At 38.7% G+C, this 21,184-nt stretch overlaps 1 protein-coding gene across 4 annotated transcripts in view; it reads right to left on the bottom strand.

The window, feature by feature from the left end:
- SLC26A5 (solute carrier family 26 (anion exchanger), member 5) overlaps positions 1 to 18,297 on the bottom strand; it is a 70,739-nt gene extending 52,442 nt beyond the window's left edge. For all 4 annotated transcript variants that reach the window (XM_008592273.1, XM_008592279.1, XM_008592255.1 and 1 more), the window contains exon 1: positions 18,174 to 18,297. The gene's annotated coding sequence lies outside the window, so the exon portion shown is untranslated. The remainder of the gene's footprint in view (positions 1 to 18,173) is intronic.
- Positions 18,298 to 21,184: the final 2,887 nt, after the last annotated feature.

The following is a 21,184-nucleotide window of genomic DNA, read 5'->3' as shown; positions in this document are numbered from 1 at the left end:
CAAAATGTTAAGATTTGAATGAACAATTACATTTTAAAATTAAAAAAAGAAAAAAAAAGACATTTGATTAAGCTGGATGGTAAGTAAACTAGTGTTTGTCACATTCTTTGCACCTATCTGTATATATTGAACTATACACCTCGTAGTCAAAAGTTAGTAGTGCTGTGGAATTGTGGGGGGTTACTAATGTCGGTCAATACAACTCCCTCATAGCAAAAAGTCAGGTTTTCACCAAACTGAAATCACATTCAAATTGAAATCAGGCTTGACCACAAAATGTCATGCAAAATAAATACTTACGTCCAAGGAGGTTGAAAATTTAAGAACCTAGAGTAAAAGGAAATGCTAGCAGCAAATGTGACCAAGTACCAACAAAGATGATATGAAAATGTCATGGTTAGGATGTTTTTGTCTCCTCCAAAATTCATGTTGAAACTTAATCCCCAATGCAACAATGTTAAGAACATTGAGATTATGGTTAAAGTGATTGAGATTATGAGATGAATGGGATTAGGTGCCTTTACAAAAGGGCTTGATGGAGGGAGTTTGCCTCTTTTTTCCCCTTCTCTCCCTTCCATCATGTGGGGCCACAGTGTTCCTCCCCTCTGGAGGATGCAGCAACAAAGCACCATTTTGGAAGGACAGAGATGGGGCCCTCACCAGCCCTTGCCTTGATCTTGGACTTCCCAGCCTCCAGAACTGTGAGATAGAAATTTTTGTTGTTTATAAATTAGCCAGTCTGTAGTATTTTGTTATAGCAGCACAAATGGACTAAAACAGAAATAATAAGTCTGGAGAAAGAATTTTGCAGCAGATCTGACAAATTAAGATTATATGTCTTTTGCTTTAGATTAGCAAGGCAAGTTGGCACCTCTTATTTAACATTTTATGGCCATTCTAGGAACTCATCGTAGTATAAAGAGTGACTGGGCTGCTGTACACGAGTGGAGTCTGACACATCACTAACCCTACCACTGTCTTCCATCTGCTCTCAACTCCTCCAGAACATTACACGACAGCATTATAGAACCAATTGTAATTCAGGCAACACAGTATGCTGCTTTACGCCTCTGTGCCTATGCACAGAGTTCCAATACACTCTGATAAGAAATGTCATTTCTTTCCTCTCTTCTTCCATGTTCCCCACACCCTAATCATTGTATCTTTCAAATCCCAGTTTTCTCTTCTGCTTCTCTGTGAAGTCTCCCCTTAACTCTAATCCCTCACGGAGTGGGTCTATGCTTCCTACTTGGTATGCTCTTCCATTCTTCTCCTATGTTATTGTAATTATTGGTCTTCTCTTCTAGACTGTGAATTTCTTGAGGCAATATCATGCCCTGAATTCACAGGACTTAGCTCAGCCCTTGTCTCTTAGCAGGTGCTCAGTAATTGGTAGATGAGTGAAATCTTTGGACTAGCGTATCATTGCTGATACATTATTCCTCTCTGATACATTATCAACAATGATATGCTTCCTCTCTGATATTTCATATTACAGATGATTAAGTCTCCTTAATTTTTTAAAAATTATTACTTTTGGGTCGGCCCGGTGGCGCACTGCTACAGTGCGCCACTTGGGAAGCGCGGTGACGCTCCCGCCGAGGGTTCGGATCCCACATACAGACCGGCCGCTCACTGGCTGAGCGAGGAGCGGAGGCAACACCGAGGGTTGCGATCCCGTTGCCGGTCCCGGTCCGGTACGGGTGCGACACTGAGGGTTGCGATCCGTTGCCGGACACGAAAAAAGACAAGAAGAAAAAAAAAAAAAAAAATTATTACTTTTTCTGGACATTTTCCCCTTGGTTTTCTTCCGTCCTATTTCAGAAAGGTAATTGCTTCATAAGGCCACTCAAAGAGAAGACCAGATGGATCTGAGGAAGGTCTAATAAAAAGAAGCTGACTTTGGTTTTTCTCTTATTGCAAAAACTCATTTTGCCATTGATTTTACTATTACTCCACATGAATTCACACAGCTGTTAATGGGATGAATTATGACGACCATTGTCTAGGGATATTGTATCATCTACAAGGCAGTGGTGACCAAACCTGGACAGTCACCATAATGCTGTTCAGTCACCATAATGGTCTGAGGAGTGTTAAAAAGTACTGGTTTCTGGATCTTGCTCTAACCCTACTCAGTCAGGATTTCCCTGAGTGAGGCCTGGACAATGAACATTCACTGTGTGTGGGCCTGGGCATGTGTCCCTGTGCCCATGTATGTGGAAACCTTCCCTGGAGATTGCAGGGCAATAGAATAGGTTTACACTGAACTGTAGTAGAGAAATAAGTTAAAATATCAGACATTTTTACCATTATTTTCAAAAGTCTTCTGGCTATTCCCAACATTAGGAATTCCTCAATTATATCCCAATATCAGGAATTCCTCATTTACACCCATTAATCTGAAGGTCACTTGCCACTCCCTCATTTTTCCTCCTTCTAGAGTCTCAAAATTCCTTCTATTTCGTTAAGCAGAGCAATTACGTGTATGTTTTAAAAGTTTCCCAGATGTTCAAATAACCCGCTAGGGAAGTACTTGACATTTTAAAAATACTGGCTTTCAACTCTGGCTAAACCAAGAATCTCTTCATGTACTTCTAAAAAAATACTAATGCCTGGGCTCCTCCCCTCACTAATTAGAGCACAGCCTCTAGGAGGTGGGGTCCAGGCATTTTTTTTTTAAAGTATCTTTTTTTAAAGATGATCCTAATAAGCAGTTCAAGTTGAGAACCTGAGAGAAATACACATGAAAAAGACATAAGAAAATCACAAAGAAACTTTTGAAAACCAAAGTCAATTATAGACTTTTAGGAAATTAATAATGAATCAGTGATATGATGAGTTTTTTTAAAAGTAAACTTTATAATATATGATATGTCATTATATAACAATATAATACAGTACAATATGGTATAAAATAACATGATTACTGTAAAGTGCATGAAATTAGTTTTGAAGAGGAATTTCAAATATAAGGACATGATTTAGCAGTCAAAATGCTTCTTTGAATTTTCCATTTTCATTTAGGGCATCCATTCTCAGCCCTGGAAGAACATTGGAATCACCTGAGCAGATTTAAATACTACTGATGCCTGACTCTACTGCCAGGGATTCTGATTTAATTGGTCTGGGAAGCAGACCGGAAATGAGAGTTTAAAAAGCTTTCAGGTGATTCAATTCTGCAGCCAAGGTTCAAAACCACTAACTTAGGAGATGGTGAAACAAATACTCACACCCACCTACACACCCAAACAAAAAGGAAAAAAAAAATGAATAGGGTGTACATAAGTTTTGTGCAGTGCATTATATTATTATCTTTACTTATGTGTGTCTTTGAAATATTTAATGGAAAATTACAAAAGAGAGAAATATTTAGCTTAAGTCTCTCAAGCAAATTCTTATTTCTATGCTTATATCCTCACAACAAAAGGGCGTTGTGTGTAGGTGGGTAGTGTGACATCCACTGCACTTCAGGCAAATATGATCTTAATTGTCACACCATTTCACTGAGGGTTTAAATTAGGAGCAAATATCAAAGAAATTTAGATCTCAAAACATTAGATAGACTTAGGAAAGCATTATGGTATGCACTTTCTGAAGGGTTGCCAGAGAAAATTCAGAAGGTCCAGTTAAATGTGAATGTCAGATAAATAACAAATAGTATTTGTTAGTATAAGCATGTCCCAAATATTGCATGGGACATCCTTACATTAAAAAGATGTTCTTTGTCTATCTCAACTTTAACTGGTTATCTTGTATTTTTCTTTGCTAAATCTTGCAACCACAACTCTCTGTAGATTAGGGAGAGACACAAAAAAGAGGAGATTCTCAATTATTTTTGAGGAGCCAGAACCCTGGCTATCATCTGTGTCCTCCTTGAGATATCTGTTTGGCAGTTCAGGGATGTCTTAACTGGGAAAGGAAAGGAGAAGAGGATGTTATCATGAAAGGCTGTCCTTTTGGGGAACATTTTATTCTCATCAACAATGATTAAATAATTAAAGCCTGAAGGCTATCAATAACTACCTTATCAGAGGCAAAGAGGCAAAGTAACCAAGATACCAACACTAGAAGATCAAATGACCAGACTCTTACATGACAGATAACAAGTTTCTAGTGGGCTGATTGAAATAACTCACTCAGTTGTAAAACTACACAAATCCTTACAAGAGAAAAAAGTCACTTCTAAGATGGCCTAAAGGGCCAGATCTTCTGGCAGTTCCTCAAACAAAAATACTATAACAGAATAGCAAATTGACCTAGAGGTTCAAGTCCCATTTTCCACAGCCATGAAAGAAAGGATTTTAAAGTAGTTTACAACGTTTTTCATCATAGATTTTTGGATCTGAAAGGAACCTTGGAGATCATTCAATTTAACACCCTAACTTTGTGGGTGAGAAAATAGACTCATCTACGCTCATTCTGCGGTGCCAGAAATATTCTCAAAACAAAAACCTGGTCTCATATTCAAAGTAAACATCAAATTTAAAAGGCATAGATATTTATAAATAAAAATTATAACAAAACGGTAGCAACATTTTTAACTTCAAACTAAGAGCCAAAATTAGTTGCTTGACAATAATGGATATTCGCTATAATTTCGTGGAAGACACTTTGGATTGGAGGCCAGGATTGGGGTCTAGCTCTGGGTCTGCACCTCAAGTGTCTGAGCTGTTCTATATTGTTATGACAGAATCCCCTAGACCAGGGGTTTTCATACCTGGAAGCATATTGGAATCACCTGGGGAGCTTAAGACCATAGATTTCCAGGCCCTCTAGATATTCTTATTTAGCATTCTTAAGTCTGTATTTTTTTTCCTTTTTGTCTTTTTTACTGACCGGTAACGGGATCGCAACCCTTGGTGTTGCGCCCGCACCGCGCTCAGCCAGCGAGCGGGAACTGGTCTCCACATGGGATCCGAACCCTCGGCAGGAGTGCTGCCACGCTCCCAAGTGGTACACTCTCCAGCGCGCCACCCAGCCGGCCCTTAAGTCTGTATTTTTTAAAGCTCGTGAATGAGACTGATGCACAACCTTTGAGGAGAAACCCAACACTGTTCATTTCTGCACAGTGACTGGTACTTAGGGTTCAAAAATGCTTGTTGAATGAACATGGAAAAATAATTTGCCTCTCTGGGTCTTAGTTTCCTCATCTTTATTTATATACTTTTAAACCACTTTATTGAGGTAGGAGTGACATACAAAAAGCTGTACATATTTAATGTATACAACGTGATGAGTTTGGAGATAAGTATACACCTGTGAAACCATCATCACTATCTATGCCGTATACCTACCCATCACCTCCAAAATTTTCCTCTCGCCCTCTTTATTATTACTATTCTTATTTTGTGATAAGAACACCTAACATAAGATGTACCCTCTTAGCAAGTTTGTAATTGTAAATATTGTAAATACTGTACAATAATGCATTGTTAACTATGCTGTTCAGTAGACCTCTAGGATTTATTCATCTTGCACAACAGAAGCTTTGTTCCCTTTAACTAACCGTTCCCTGCTTCCCCCTCCCTCCAGCCCCTGGCAACCACTATTCCACTCTCTGCTTCTATGTTTCTTCATCTTTAAACAGTATTTCCAGCGACAACATTCTGAGAACAGCATTTGGCAAGTTTGTTCAAAATACCAGTTAAATCTCTTTGTGCTTAAACAGGCTAGAATGGATTCAGCTGTCTGAAACTTAGAACACTTTTTCTCCGTGTACTGGAGGGATCGGAAGAGAGTGATTCTCAAGGCATTCACCCATCTATTCAAAGTAATCAATTTACATATTTATAACTCTTAGAATGCATATATTAACCTTTTAATTCCTAGTATACAAGCACATGCCCAAGCTTACTATATTTTTCACATACCTTCTCTGGGCATAGCACGAACAAGTAACAAAAATAATGTTATTTATTATGAAAATTTTTAACACTGCCCAGAGCAACGGTATGTAAACATTTCTATAATGTACACAGCATATAGCAAAGGCCTCATGAATTATAATCCAGAAATATTTTTTGTTTTACTTATGACTTTATCTGCCTTTTCCTGAAAGCAACTTTTGAAGAAGCTGCTTGCTCCTCTTTATACTTCTGGGCTGTTAGCAGGCCAGAAGATACTATCTGCTTTTCTCCTATTAACAATCACTGATTAATCATAGTGATCCAATATGTAGGAAGAGCAAAATGCCCCAAAATCTATGCAAGCTGGTCTTGAATGTAGACTATAAGCTCTGTGAGGACAGGACTGTTGTTCCTGAGCCCCAAGCACATAGCCCAGCATGCAGCAGGCGCCCAGACGTTTGTTGACTGAAGGCTCTCTGAGTGCATTTGAGCAGCAGGGCCAAGGTTCCTGGAGCACTTAGCCCAGTGCTCTGCTGCCCATCTTTCCCCTCTTCTTTTATATTTATTCTCTTCTCCTTACATTCCTTTGCCAAAAGGCTCTTAGATTAGTATCAGAGTAGCAACATCACTATGCTAGGCTTTGGGTGCAGAAGGACTGTGTTTGGAGGTTGGAACTGCCACTTAACAGCTACGTGGTTTTTTGCAAGGTAAATATGCTTTCTATGCCTCCGTTTCCTTATCTGTAAATGACAGTTGGGAGCATAGGCCTTGGAATTACATAGACCTCAGTTCAAGTCCTGGTTCTGCCATTATAGTAGGACATCTGGCAAGTTACTTGAACTCTCTAGGTAGGGTTACCATAGGTCCTGGCTTCTGCCTGTTGTCCTAGGGTAATTATTACTTTCAAAAGTGTCCTAAGTTGGGTAATAAACTATGTTCTTTTCAGATTCCTCAGCTATAACACTAAGATAAAAATAATAGCTCACTATAGACCTGTGAGAAATAAGTTTAGAAAATGTTTCTGAAGTACTTATCATGGGACCTGGCACACAGTAAGTGCTCAATAAATGTGACTATTATTATCACTATTGTGAGCAGAGTACCTAATTTCATTCAATTTCAGGTTGCTCATTTGTAAATGAGGATAATACTTTTATTTTCATTTAATTGCCTTTTTGAATCACTAATATATTCACATGGCTCAAAAATTCATATATAAAAAGAATTAAAGTGAAGTATCACTTCTATTCCATAGCTGGGAGGCAAACCTATGCCAGTTTCCTGTGTGTCTTTCTGGAGGTATTTCATACACACACAAGCAGATGTGAATAGATATGCTTCTACCCATGCACAGTAGCGTGTCTTAGTATTGTTGGACACTTTGCCTTTTTCACTTAACAATAGATCCTGAGATCTTTCCATATCACTATTCTTTTGTTTTTTAAACAGATGTACAGCATGCCATTATACAGAGGTTCCACAATTTGTTTCGCTAGTCCTAACGGTGCTTACATTGCATAGTGCTAAAAGTAAGAATGATAAGGTACTTAGACTAAGGTCTCTAAAATTCAATAGTTATTTATTATTATCTCAATAGATAATATTATCTCTTTAATCTATCTTACATTTATTTATTTTATTTTATTAATAGGTAATTATTATTAGCTTTTTAATCAACTTTGCATTTCTTTTTACCTGCTCCATTTCTCAAGGCCTTGGATCTTTATTTATTCATTTATTCAATATAAATCTACTGAGTCTCTACTTACACGTTAGGCTATAACATGTAAGTTGGCTACACTTAGAGATCAATAAGCTATGGTTCATGCCTTCAGGAAATTTGTCATCTGATGTCTGCAGCGATCTACATCTTTTAAAGGACTTCTTACAGGTGGGTAGTGTCATAGGAAATGATGGTACACATAGGGGAACACAGGAAGTTTTGGGGATGGGACCAAAAGATTTTGGCAAGGAAATACCAATGGTTAGGAAATGAGATCAAGAGTCTTTCATATATAAAATGTGTTACTTTCTCCTTAGTATTATAAAATTAAGATATGACCACTATAGAAATTTGGAAAATTATTTTTCCATGCATACATGATACATGTTGAATGCATATTATAAATGCATATATATGCTGTCTTAGTTTTACATTTTAGTATTTTTTACTTAACTCTCCATTGTAACTCCATTTACTTAACTCTACATTGTATTTTTCCATGTCATTAAGTAGCTTCATAAGCATAATTTTTAATGGTTGCATAATATTTTCTAATATATATGAACCATGATTTAGTTAACTATCCTTATTTTGAGATACTTAATCTACTTCCAGTGTTTTGCTATTATAAATGGGGTTTTGTTTTTTGATTTGTGAGTTTATGTGTGTCATGATAATAAAAAATAGTTCATATTTAGACAATGCTGGTGCTCATTATATAAGTACTGGATAACTTACAAAGTGAGCACATAATAACAACAAATTGACGTAAAATAATACAAGTGGTAGACATTGATGTGAGTTTCTAATTTACCATGGAGCACAGCAATAGTTAAAAATAACGATAGAAGCTAACGTTTATTGAGACTTCAGTTAATTAATCACAGCATCCATGTAAAGTAAGAATTATCCACATTTTTTGATGAAGTATCTGAGGCTCTGATGGAGTAGTAACAGCTGGGATTGGAATTTATGTTGGCCTCATTTCAGAGACCATGTTCTTATCCTATGCTGCCTCATTAAGTGTGTATCAGATTAATTATGTCAAATGTTGATCTAATTACATCTAAATTATATTAATTATAGGCATGTATTCCCACTTGTCATGATGTGTTATTTATGAAGTACAGTTCTTAATATTAGAAGTGAAGCTGGAGGTCAAGAAAGGCTTCAGAGAGGATATTGGATTTGAAGTGTTTTCCAAGAAATGGATAGACGGCAAAAGGGAGGGCGTGTGATTTTGCACAGAGAGGTGAAAAGGTAAAAATTAATAGGACATGTACATGGAATAACAAAAACACTGGTAAATTGTGCTTTGGGGTAGTTACAGAAAATGAATCTGACTAGGTTGAATAGGATGAGGTCTTGAAGGACCACAACAGGCAGGCTGCAGGCTCCAACCTGAAGCCACGTGGTCTTGTTATTCGACCGTATTTTAGTCCCCTGTGTCCCATACAGAACTACTGATCAAAACCACTCTGCCATGGAGAAATTATCTGATTCCATTAAAGAAATTTAATCCCTTCCAGCACTAATTTGCTGTGACTTCATGAGATGATAAATTGCAAGATTTATCTTAAAACCAGGAGCACTTGAAAAGACCATTAATACTCACAAGGTATGCCTCCAGAATCTTTTTTGGGGTAAAAAAGCTTAGTAATTCATAATGGTGCTTTAGATTGAATGACAGATACTTTAATAAGAAAAAGTTTTCTAAGTGAAAGTGGAAGGAGAATCTACTTGGGTGACCAGTCATTTTTTTTCTAAACTAATAACTTTTAGTCAAAATAATACAGGCATGATAAAATTGCAAGTATTATGGAAGGGCTAATAACAAAAAAGCAATAGTTTCCCACCCCACTTCTCCCCAGCTGTAGTTCTATTCCCTGAAGCAACCATTTTCTTAAAATCATTTTTGTTATTACTTCTTCTGGTGGGTTTATTTATTTTTAAACTCTAAATCAGCATTTTTCAAAAAGAGAAATTGGGATTTCAGGTGGTATTTGTGTGGGATTGTTCTGTGCTTTTAGCATTTCTGTTCTTGACATTAAATGCTGGTAGCACCCTCCAACCACTACAATACATTTCTAGAACTGAGAACTACTGATCTAAGTAATAAAATTATATGGCTTTCTTTTGGATTTATCGAATTTAGCCATTATCTATGAATGCTTACCATGAAAAAATGAACATTTAAGTGTCCTTACCAACCCCTATTTTTGCTGTTATATCACTGTTTCTAATTTGTTTACCTATATAACCAATATAAGCTAATTTGTCTTCCCTATTCTCTCTCTCCTTCTGGAATTTCTATTAGACATTTGTTGGAGCTTCACATATCATTGTATCTTTTAACCTCTCACATTTTCCAGCCTTTTGTCCCATTGAATGATTTCAGATTCTTTTCTCAGATTCAGCTTTCAGTTGACTAATCTACCTTTGGCTCTGTTATCAATAGTACATTAATTTAAAAAAAAATTCAATGCCTATATTTTTCATTTCTCTGTCTTTTTGAAATAGGCTTGCTCTATTTACAATGTACTATTTTTTCATTTTGTTTTCTATTCTCTTTATCCCTTTAATAATTTTTAACACTCTTATGATCTGTTTATATATTTCCATTGTTTTAAATTCTTGGAGATCTAATTTTTCTGATTGTTTTGTTTGCTGATACTCCCTTACAGTGGTTTGTAGGTTTTTAAAATTGTGAGCTCATATTAAATGGGGGAAGAAGGGTGTGGTTCTATGGGCATTCCATGTCTACTTAGGTTGTGAACACATCCCTGGACACTTTTATGTCTGCTCTCCAGGGCTCTGGTGACTTTAGGGGTCCTGGACATTTTTACTGTTGATGTTTGTTTAATACTATGGTTTGAGGTTTTTGAGTCATGGGGGGAGTATGATTTTGAACCCAACTGTGAATGAGGGATAGGCTTGAGCATTTGATTGTTCAAGGGTGACTTTTTTTTTTTTTTTTTAACTTTCAGTCAAGGCCTGGAAGACTTCTGTGTTTCCCTAAGTGGTGGTTAGAGTTTTCCTAATACTCTAGTGATGAATTAGACAATTAGGGATCCAGGCTTATCCAGTGTTTCAAGTCCAGGTTTATTGTCTGCTGAGGGTCTTTTCATTCCAGGTTTGAATGGCACAATCCCATCACCACACCGTAGGATCTGTATCCCACAGAGAAACTCCTATGGGTTATGCCGAATATGAGAATGTGTTTACTGTTCTTTTAAAACAGTTTTTTTCCAGCATTTTTCTGGCAGTCTTTATTTCAAGGTTAACTATTTATTTAAACATTTTGCTGTGTTTTAGCCTTCATTTTTGTGTGTTTGTACTAGAGAGAAGGCTGAATAAATCAGCTTAGTTCTGTGTATTGCTGGAAGTTCTGTTATTATGACTATGGGAATATTGTTCATTATTCATTCTATCTACTGAATGGAACTTTTTTTTTTTTGGTGGCTGGCAGGTACAGCTATCCAAACCCTTGACTTTGGTGTTATCAACATTCCTCTCTAACCAACTGAGCTAAGCAGCCAGCCCTATTTACTTAACTTTAAAGTTGTCCTTCTTAGCTCACTGACTACCTGCCCTAATTTGTATTAATTTCTTTCTAAGCCTGGTAAACATCTGTCAACCTAGGATTTATTTTCAGTATACTTAGGGGTTAGTTCCACTCTTTCTAATTCCACATCTGCCTTCTTGCTTTCTACCCTCATTTTGCTGAAGCACATCCTCAGGCAACTGCTTCAGAAAGGGTACATGAAAGTAAATGGTGTGAGTCTCTGCATGTCTAAAAAACCTTCACTTCACCCTTACACTTAATTGATAATTTACTGGCAACAGAATTCTAAGTTCAAAAACATTTTGCCTTATAAACTTGAAGGCATTTCTCCTTTAGCATCCAGCTCACTTGTAAGAAGACTTCTGTTAATCTTAAGTAAATGACTTTACCTCTCATAAAGTTTTAGGAATCTCTCTATATCCTTGTCTTTGAAATTCTGTAATAATCGTATCTCTGGATTTTCCCCCCATTCATTTGATAGATCCTTTTAATCTCATATTTTTCCTCAACACAGAAAACTTTTTTTTCCTACCATTTCTTTGTCAACTTCTTCCCCCTTTACTTTCTTTGTTTCCTCTTTCTAGAGCTCCAATAGACTGATATTGGACTTACTGGATTGCTTCTCTATGCTTCTCACCTTTTCTAGCATATTCTCCCTCTCTTTGACATTTGATTGTACATTCTAAGAGATTTTCAGCACTTTATCTTTTAGTCCTTCTAATAAGTTATTTTTGTTTTAGTAATAATTTTTAAAACTTTTCAAGAGGGCCGGCCCGGTGGCGCACTGCTACAGTGCGCCGCTTGGGAGTGCGGCGGCGCTCCCGCCAAGGGTTCGGATCCCACATACAGACTGGTTCCCGCTCACTGGCTGAGCGAGGCGCGGGCGCAACACCGAGGGTTGCGATCCGTTGCCGGACACAAAAAAAGACAAAAAAGGAAAAAAAAAAAAAAAACAACTTTTCAAGATCTTTTTTGTTTGTTTTCTGATTGCTCCTTCTTCATAGCATTCTGGTTTTGCTGTACAGAAATCATATCTTTTTAATCACTCTAATGGTACTCAAGTATTTTTTTTTAAAGGCAATTTTCTTTTCCCTGAATGATTTCTCCTCTGGTAATAGTACTTCTTTATCTTGATGTTTCTTTTTCATGTTCCTTCACGTGTCAGGTTATTCTTGGTTATATATTTTCTTTTCATTTACTTTTCTGGTTAATTTGTCCCACTTTCCTCCACTATCATGTACATAGTTTTTCCAGGACAGGACGCTTCCTTGATGGAAATGGAAATTAGGAGGCTCTGTGTACCAGGGTGGGCTTTGTTGGTGGCTGGCTTCACTTTAGGGTGAGGAGGCAAGAGCCAGCCTTCAGGCTAGGGCCCACCCTCTTTCTAAATGCCAGCTCTCACATTAGAAGCCCTAGTTCACTGTCACTAATCCACAAAGACTTTCCATTAATCTCTCTGCTTTCAGATCTCCCTGTTCATTCATGCTTTCTGTCCCTGCTGACTCCATGCTTACAGCTTCTCTCGGGTTCTTTTTAGAAAATCACTTGCGTCCTCATGGTGGTCCTTCCCGCACTAATTCTTAGTTCTGTTTCATCAATAACTTGCTTAAGAACATTTTTCTATCCTATTCTCTTCAGAGTTCTCTCCCCCTTGTATAATTTTACAGTCATTTAAATGGAGTTCTGGGATGGAGAGCAAGCACATGCTTGTGCTTGGTCTGTCATCTTTACTGTTTGACTTGCTACAAACCAAAGCTACCTACAAGGGGCCAGATAGTTAATGAAAATGGACCACGTGAGCCTGTGCCTTTCTAGAAAGCACGTACCAAACCCAATGTGGTCAGCTGCTATTCAGCACTTACTGAATGCTGGGGAAGGCTTCCATTTAAAAATTGCCTTTACATAGTCTCTTCAGTAAATAGTGTTAGGAAACTGGCTATCAACATGCAGAAGAATGAAACTGGATACTTATCTCACATTATATACAAGAATCAACTCATGTCAGAGCAGAAACTGTAAAACTATTAGATGAAAACATAATAGAAAAGCTCAATGACATTGGTCTGGGCAACAATGTTTTTGGATATGATTGCCAAAGCACAAGCAACAAAAGCAAAAATAAACAAATGGGATGGCATCAAACTAAAAACCTTCTGCACAGCAAAGGAAACAATTAACAAAGTGAAGAGACAACCCACAGAATGGGAGAGAATATCTGCAAAACATATATCTGATAAGTGGTTAATATCCAAAATATATAAGGAATTCAAACAACTTAATAGCCAGAAAACAAATACCCCAATTAGAAAGTGGGCAAAGGACCTGAACGGACAATTCCCAAAAGAAAACATTCAAATGGCCGATAGATACATTAAAAATTGCTCAGCGTCACTCATTATTTGAGGAAATGCAAATCAAAACCACAATGAAATATTACCTCACACTGTTAGAATAGCTTTTATCAAAAAAATGAAAGATAACAGGTGTTGGCAAGGATGCAGAGAAAAGAGAACTCTTTTAGTAGGTTGATATGGAATCAACCTAATGCCTATCATGGATGAATGGATAAGTAAAATGTGGTATATATACACAATAAAATACTATTCAGCCTTAAAAATGTTGTCATTTGTGACAACATGGTTGAACCTGAAGGACATTATGCTAAGTGAAATAAGCCAGGAACAGAAAGACAAATATCTCACTTACATGTGGAATCTAAAAAGTTGAAATCACAGACGTAGAGTAGCACGATGGTTAACAGAGGCTGGGGGGCTGGGGAGGGCGGGATGGGGAGCTGTTGATCAAAGGGTACAAAGTTCTAACTAGACAGGAGGAATAGGTTTTGAGATCTATTGCATAGCAGGGTGACTACAGCCTGTAATAATGTATCGTATACTTCAAAATAACTGAGTGCACATTTCAAATGTCTCACTATAAAAAATGATAGGTAAGCGAGGTGATGAATATGTTAATTAGCTTGATATCAAGACGTCACATTGTTTCCCACAAATGTATACAATTTTGATTAGTTAATTAAAAATAATATTAATTAAAAATTTTAAAAATAAAAATTTTCTTTTTATTGAAGTTCAATTTATATAGAGAGAACTATACAGATCAGCATATGATTTAATGACTTTTACTACACATTTTAGACTACTATAAAAAGAACCTTTCACCTTCCAGAAATTTCCTTGTGCCCCTATCCAGTCAATCCCTGCTGTGTCAGGGAAGCATGATTTTCATTTCTGTCACCATAGATTAGTTTTGCCAATTCTGGGACTTCATATAAAACACCCATTTTTTTAATAGTGATTGGTTATTTATTTATTTATTTATTTATTTTTCTTTTATAATTTCCCTTTTATTTATTTATTTTTTAAAAATACCAATATACAATGTACTCGATTTTCGTGTCCCTTTACCAATTCCTCCTTTTTCTCCCCGCCCCCCCATCAACATCATCTCTGTTCACTTGCTTTAACAAGTTCAAGGAATTGTTGTGATTGTTGTGTCTTCTTCTCGCACCCTGTTTATTTCTTTGGATATTTATTTATTTATTTTTATTAGCTCCCACAAATAAGTGAGAACATGCGGTGTTTCTCTTTCTGTGCCTGGCTTATTTCACTTAACATAATTTTCTCTGAGTCCATCCGTAAAAAACACCAATTTTTAAAGGGAACTTGAAACTATATATTTACAAAAACTTTCTCAATTTTTACATGTTGGAGACCAATAGAAATTTTTATGAAACAATGTGCAGGTCCAACAGAACACACAGGCTAAACTCAGCCTGGCAGCAACACAACCACTCTGTCTGCTTTACAGTATAAACTAAAAGTATATTTTGTATAAATTTATTACGATTTCTCTTATGATTGGTGGTTTTGGTACTCCCTGACAGTTTTTTTTATTCTTTAGCAATTAGCAGCACGTTCCTTAAAACAGGAAGGGCCAGCAACAAGAAAGACTCCGCAGCCAGCCTTGGGGGGAAAGGGACCACAGGGGAAAGAATGGGAAGAGGCTGATTTGGTGAGAAAAGCAAAGCCCGAGAACGTGTAGGGCGTGTAGCAAGGAAGAAACAGAACACAGGGCTGCTGCTATTTTGACTAAGCAGTAAGAAACCCCATCTTCATGTCACATTACGAATATCCCACTGAAAGCCCCTACAAGGCCCTGTATGATCTTCAGCGCCCTCCCAAACTCCTGCCCACAATTGCTCCTTACTTTGCTGATTTCATTTCCTTCTACTTCCCACCTCGTTACTCTGCTCCAGCCACACAGACCTGCCTGCTGTTCTGTGAAAATGCCCGGCACTGCCCCAGCGCCTTTGCATGGCTGGAATGCTCGCCTCCCAGAGAGCCTTGCAACTTTCTTTTTCACCGCCCTCAGGTCCGTGCTCATGTCACCTTCTAAGGGGAAGCTTTTCCTGACTACCTTATTTTAAAAATTGCACACCCAACTCCTCTCCTGCCTTCTTCCCTGCTTTGTTTTTCTCCATAGCACTTACCACCATCCAACCTACACTATAGTTTACTTCTTTATTTTCTATCTTTCCTCCCCCCTTCGTGAGAATGTAAGCCACATGAGGAAGGCATACTGTAGGAATTTATTATATATTTGTTGAATGAATGAGTGAATCGAGGAAGGAAGGAAGGAAAGAAGAAAGGAAAAAATGAAAACCTCAGCTACCTTTGAAGATTGTTGTTAAAAATGTTCAATAAAACAGGGCCTAGGTAAGAAATATCATTTCCAATTATTTTGCAACATTTCATTGTTTTGAGGAATATTTTAAAAGCAAACTAATGATAATCCCAAGGACCAGCACAACTCTATTCTTACTATCTTAAACAATTAGATGTGTAGGAAAACAAATGTTTACGTATAAACACATAAATGGGCCTTTGAGTTTATTAGTAATTAAGTTTTTCATTGAAGTTAAAATTATGATGGTAAATCTATCTTTTCCTAGTACATTTAATCCAACTTTAATTCACTTTAAGAAGTAGGTAAGGAATAATTATTAAAAAACAAAACAGCATGTGCCCAATATTACTGAATCTTTGGGAACAATGATCAACAATAAACATAAAATGAATCCAACCCTACAACTTTTTTTCTCTTTTTTTTAAAAATGGCAGTGAGTGCAACCAGTTCCAAGTGGTTGGAGAGGTGGCTGCTGAGCTGGTTCTGTAGGTCTGAGTTGGATTTTTGACATCAGCTGAAGGCAGCTCCTCTGAGACACAAAGGTAAAAATGCCACTGCCAGTAGCTTTCCACTCACTCCAGAAAAAAAAATTCCCAGTCTAAGACATTATTTAGAATCAAATCATACCCTGGGATTGGTCAATGCTGGATCAGACCATGTGTGTCCAGACTGCCAGTTCACCATGGTGACACCACTCTATGCACTGTGTATGGAAGACAGCAAGGAGCGTACAGGGATCACGGGCCACAAGCCCACATTTAGCAACACAGAGAGGTGGGATGCAATGATTTGCCCACCTTTCAGAAAGCTCGAGAGTAAACCTGTAGCATACATAAGACCAACAGCGAGAGAAAAGAAACAAATGAAGTGCAGCTCCTTGTAACCCAGGCCTCTTACCCTTGGTCTATGTTTCCTTCTTAATGCCTTTCCGTTTTTGTCAACTCATGTCCGTCTCTCTTTCACTGATTGACAGTCACACATACACACAGTTTTTTGTCTTCTAGGTATTTGGGGACATGAAGGGAGGTAAAAGAAAAAGAGAGTAAGATAAACAAATAAATTTCATGGATTACAACTTAATCATCTTTAAATCTAAGGATAATTTTCCAAGCGTGAACATCTACAGAATTTACAATGTAATGGCAACAAGACGAAGTCCCAAGAAATGATTAAGGTAAACAAATGTGCTCTTGTTTACCTCTTCCAGTTCTGGTAACTCAATAGTCTTCAACTACTTGAGAAGGTGTGAGGATCATTTTTTATCTCAGTTTGGACACAGAAGCTCACATTTCAGCTTATCCCTGCTGACACCTCTCTTCCCCACCTCAACAAGTCACAGATCACTTCCAGGAGAAAATTTCAAGAAGCTATTAAACACTGGCATGGATACTGAGAGAAGAGATATGATCATCTCTGGGGACCTTTAGGAACAGCTCGTCATCTCGGACAGGCAGAGTTACACCTAATTCAGTCCATCAAAATGTACAGGGGTGCTAAGAACTCAGCAAAGCATTGTGGGAATACCAAAAAGGTGAGAAGGCACAGCATCTTCTCTAAATAGACTGAGGTGCCTTGATCTGGGCTGCTTCTTAGAAAGGCATGTTGAGGCGTTGTTACCACTGAGTATATGAAATGCTGGGCCAGGCTATATATGACAGGAATTTTGGGGGCCTGTTTTCTATCCTAAGATGAGTCAGTTCATAGTGATTATTTAACCCAGTGATTCTCAATCTTGGCTGGACGTTAGTATTTCCTGGGGGAATTTTTAAAAAATAGATGTGCCTGGGCCTACTCCAGTCCAATTAAATCAGAATCTCTGCTGGACATTTTTTTTTTTTAAACTTCTAGGCATGCAAATGCGATGGAACTACACATTAGTAATTGGGAACCATTGGTCCCACATGACACCCTCCTTTTATACATAGAAAGCTTAAGGTCCAAAGAATTTAAGTGACTTGTGACTTGCCCAAGATCATTTGACTAGCTAGTGGCAGAGCTTGAATTAAAACTATGATCTGTATTAATTTACTCATCCAATAAACATCTATCAATGACATTCTATGGTTGTTGACCAGCCACCCACCTAGTTGCTACTCAAGAATAAGGTAAGTCAAAGCTGGTTGATATCTAAGGATCAGTTAGGCTGATCCTAATCCAAGTTAAAAGGTGAGAGATTTGCTCTGGCATTCTCTCTTACACTTTTCTTCCAAATAGTGGTGTGTGATTCAGGCCTCTGCAAATTTTAAGGAATCCTTTGACCCAGGTAAAATCCACCACTGCCTATGGCCCACTCTCCCGTTTTGCTAGTTGCAGAGGGCCCTCTGCTTACCCAGATCCAGTGCGCAGCACAAGGGGCAGGGGACAGGATGCCCAGGTGTGAGCTCCACTGCAACTCAGTGAGACCTTGACCGGTGGGGCTGAGGGTTGGAGAGGGGAGAGCTTGCTTCTCGGCCCTAGGTACAGGAGAAGTAAGGGAAGTTAATCTGGTGGTTGCTGGTTTGTTCTCTGAAAAAAGCTACATCTGAAATATTTCTTAATGCTGTCCATTTATTCTTAATAGCAACCCACTCCCTTCTAAGTCACAGATATTGCTATCACAGTGGTTTACATGGAGTATGATAATTATACAAATATAAGTAAATACATATATCTTCTTCCTAAAGGTGAACTGACAGGGTGTGTGTGTGCATGAGAGAGTGAAGAGAGAGTAAGTTCAATTTTTGAACTCAATCATTGTCATATGTAGCAACTCATGGGTACAAATGCTGCTTGTGAGAAACTGTGTCCCAAATGGGGCATCAATATGAGGAGCAAATCCTCTCCAAAGTACTTTCCTTGAGAAGAGCAGGAAAAGTTGAAAATGAGAGACTCATAATGTTCAAGAGAAAAGTTGATCTTGCTCAATTAAAAAATTAACAGCAGTAATCTGTCTTTATTCTTTCCCAAATAAAACAATTATTACTTCCCATTCACTGAACACTTGAGGCCAGACGCTTATTCCATTTGAAAGTAAATTAGATTGTATCCCCTCATTTTGTGAATTAACCCACATCCTTGCTTTCCATTTCTTTCCATCTACCCACCCTCTGACTAATTCACTGTCTCATTCTAAAGCAAAGTCTCATAACCTGGGCACCAGGAATCCTCTGAAAGATATGCAACATTTTGAATGGGGGTACATTATTTTTTCTTTCTGGGGATAAACTCCCTAGCATTAGCCAGATTTTGAAAAAGACTTGTCCCCTCCCTCAAAGACCCCTAGAACACAATTATTTTCAAGGTTGAAGGTGGGGAGAAGATAATGACATTGATGGTTGTTGGAACCTACAATGAAAGATTTTATGAAATTAGTCCTCCAGAAGAAGTATTGAAAGATTTTGTGAAATTGGATTCATCCTCCAAAGGAAAGGATTTTTATAAAATATAACTTGGGAAACACCAGGGGATTAATTTATCCACTCTGACTTTGTCTTCTCTCATGTAAGATTTCATTAGTTTGAAACCAAAGGAAAGGAAAATCATCATCTTTTCATGTTTCTTGTTGATTTACACTTTACTAACTTAATTCAAACACCAGGGAAAAGGGACATATCTTCTTATTTAGTTATGATATTTCCTAGAAAATAGTTTACCTTGGAATTACTAAAATGCAGACTACCTGCAATGGTAGAAAAATTACAAAATGATTAAGACACCAGGGGGGATGCACAGGGCATTTAGAATGAGATTAAAAAAAACTCAACCGATTTTGATCTTCAATTAAATAGGCAGCGCAAACCTTTCTCTGCACCTTACAAGTCAGTCCACTGTTGTTTTAATTAGAAAGTTCCTCCACCTTCCAGTCTTCTTCAGCTCTTAGCAAAGCCCCTATACACGGAAGACACTCAAATACTTACTGGATTGAGTCAATTCTTTTGGTATCGCTCATAAATTAATGAGGAACGTGTAACTCTGTATAGTTTCAGAGTAGTTAAAGAGAGAGAAAAAAGAAATGCTATGTAACAGAATTGGGGCTTCAGGTGTTACTTAATAGACTAGAAAGCTTTCCAGCAGTGCACTTAAGATATCAGCCACAGCAACCTTACCTAGGGATTCTTCACCCCAAGTTTCTTCCTAATGCAAATTAGTTTGAATTTCTCTCACCTCTCTCCTGTCCCCTGCCTGAAAGTCTTCTGTCAGCAATTAGAAGCAAAAGTGTATTTCAAATTTCATTTTCAAAAAGGCTTATGCTTCCTATTGCATACTTCAGATTTCCCTCCATTTCCATGTAGTGGAAGCTTACTTTAGATGATACATTTATATCTAATGCACATGTTCCCAGTTTTCAGATAAGAAAAAGCTGAATCTCAGGTCCCACAAAACGTTGCCATTTTTTGTTGTTATGAGTCACTATTAACGTTATAAAAATTCTAGACCCTAGAGTGACACCACAGTACTCATCAAGGCCAGGGAAAGAATCCCCCCCACCTTCCTCTCCACAGCTGGCAGATCCTTGAAGTTTTTTTATCCTTACTGAGTTCACTAAGAATATCCAGCACGTCTCCTCGGCGGGCCCAAGAGGGAAATCGGTTCCCTGATCGACCGTCTTTACTAAATAGAATCAGTGCCAGGAGCTTCCAGCGTGCAGAGTATCAGAACCGCTGTTACGGTAGAGCACCTGTCACCCTAAGTGATCAGGAGGGAAAAGGATTTTTAGGCAGCAGATCAGTACCAAATTTTAGGGCAGGAAGGTTCTTAGCAGCCCCTTGGTTCACGCAGAAGTCGGGCCCGGAGGTTCAAACTTTGCCCGGGTGCGCGGCGGAGGGGCCCGTCACCGGGAAGCCCGGGCACTCACGAGCCGGCAGAAGCCACCCGGGCACGACTGGTGGCCGCTCCTGGTCTCGGGAGGAGGCTGAAGGGCGGTTTCTGTTCTGTTGCAATCGATTTGGATGCAAACACGCTACCACCAGGAAGAGGTCCCGACGGCGGCCACCGCGGGGCACCGGCGAGAGCTTCGGGGCAGCGCCAGGGCGCACGGGCAGAGGGGAACGTGCACACGGCCAAGGGGTGGGCTAGAAGCGAGGGGCCTCAGCAGGCAAACGGCTCGTGAGAAACCTGTGCTGTCGCTGCCCGGGGGAGGAACGATGTGGGCAACGTCGGCCAAAGCGGCGCTTCTCGAGACCTTATCTTGCCGGGACTTCCAGACGAGGCGAGTCCAGTTGCCGGCTGTGAGTTCTACGGAAGCCAGAGAGAGAGCCCGAGACAGGCAGAGAGAGACCCGCTAGGGCAGGCGGCGACAGCGGCGTCCCGGGTCCCCTCCCGAGCGCCCCGGCCCCGCGGCCGCCCGCGCGCACTCACCGG

This window comes from Galeopterus variegatus, unplaced genomic scaffold (assembly GCF_000696425.1).
Source record: "Galeopterus variegatus unplaced genomic scaffold, G_variegatus-3.0.2 Scaffold153, whole genome shotgun sequence".
NCBI classification, from domain to species: Eukaryota; Metazoa; Chordata; class Mammalia; order Dermoptera; family Cynocephalidae; genus Galeopterus; species Galeopterus variegatus.
This window is presented reverse-complemented; position numbering and strand designations above follow the sequence as displayed.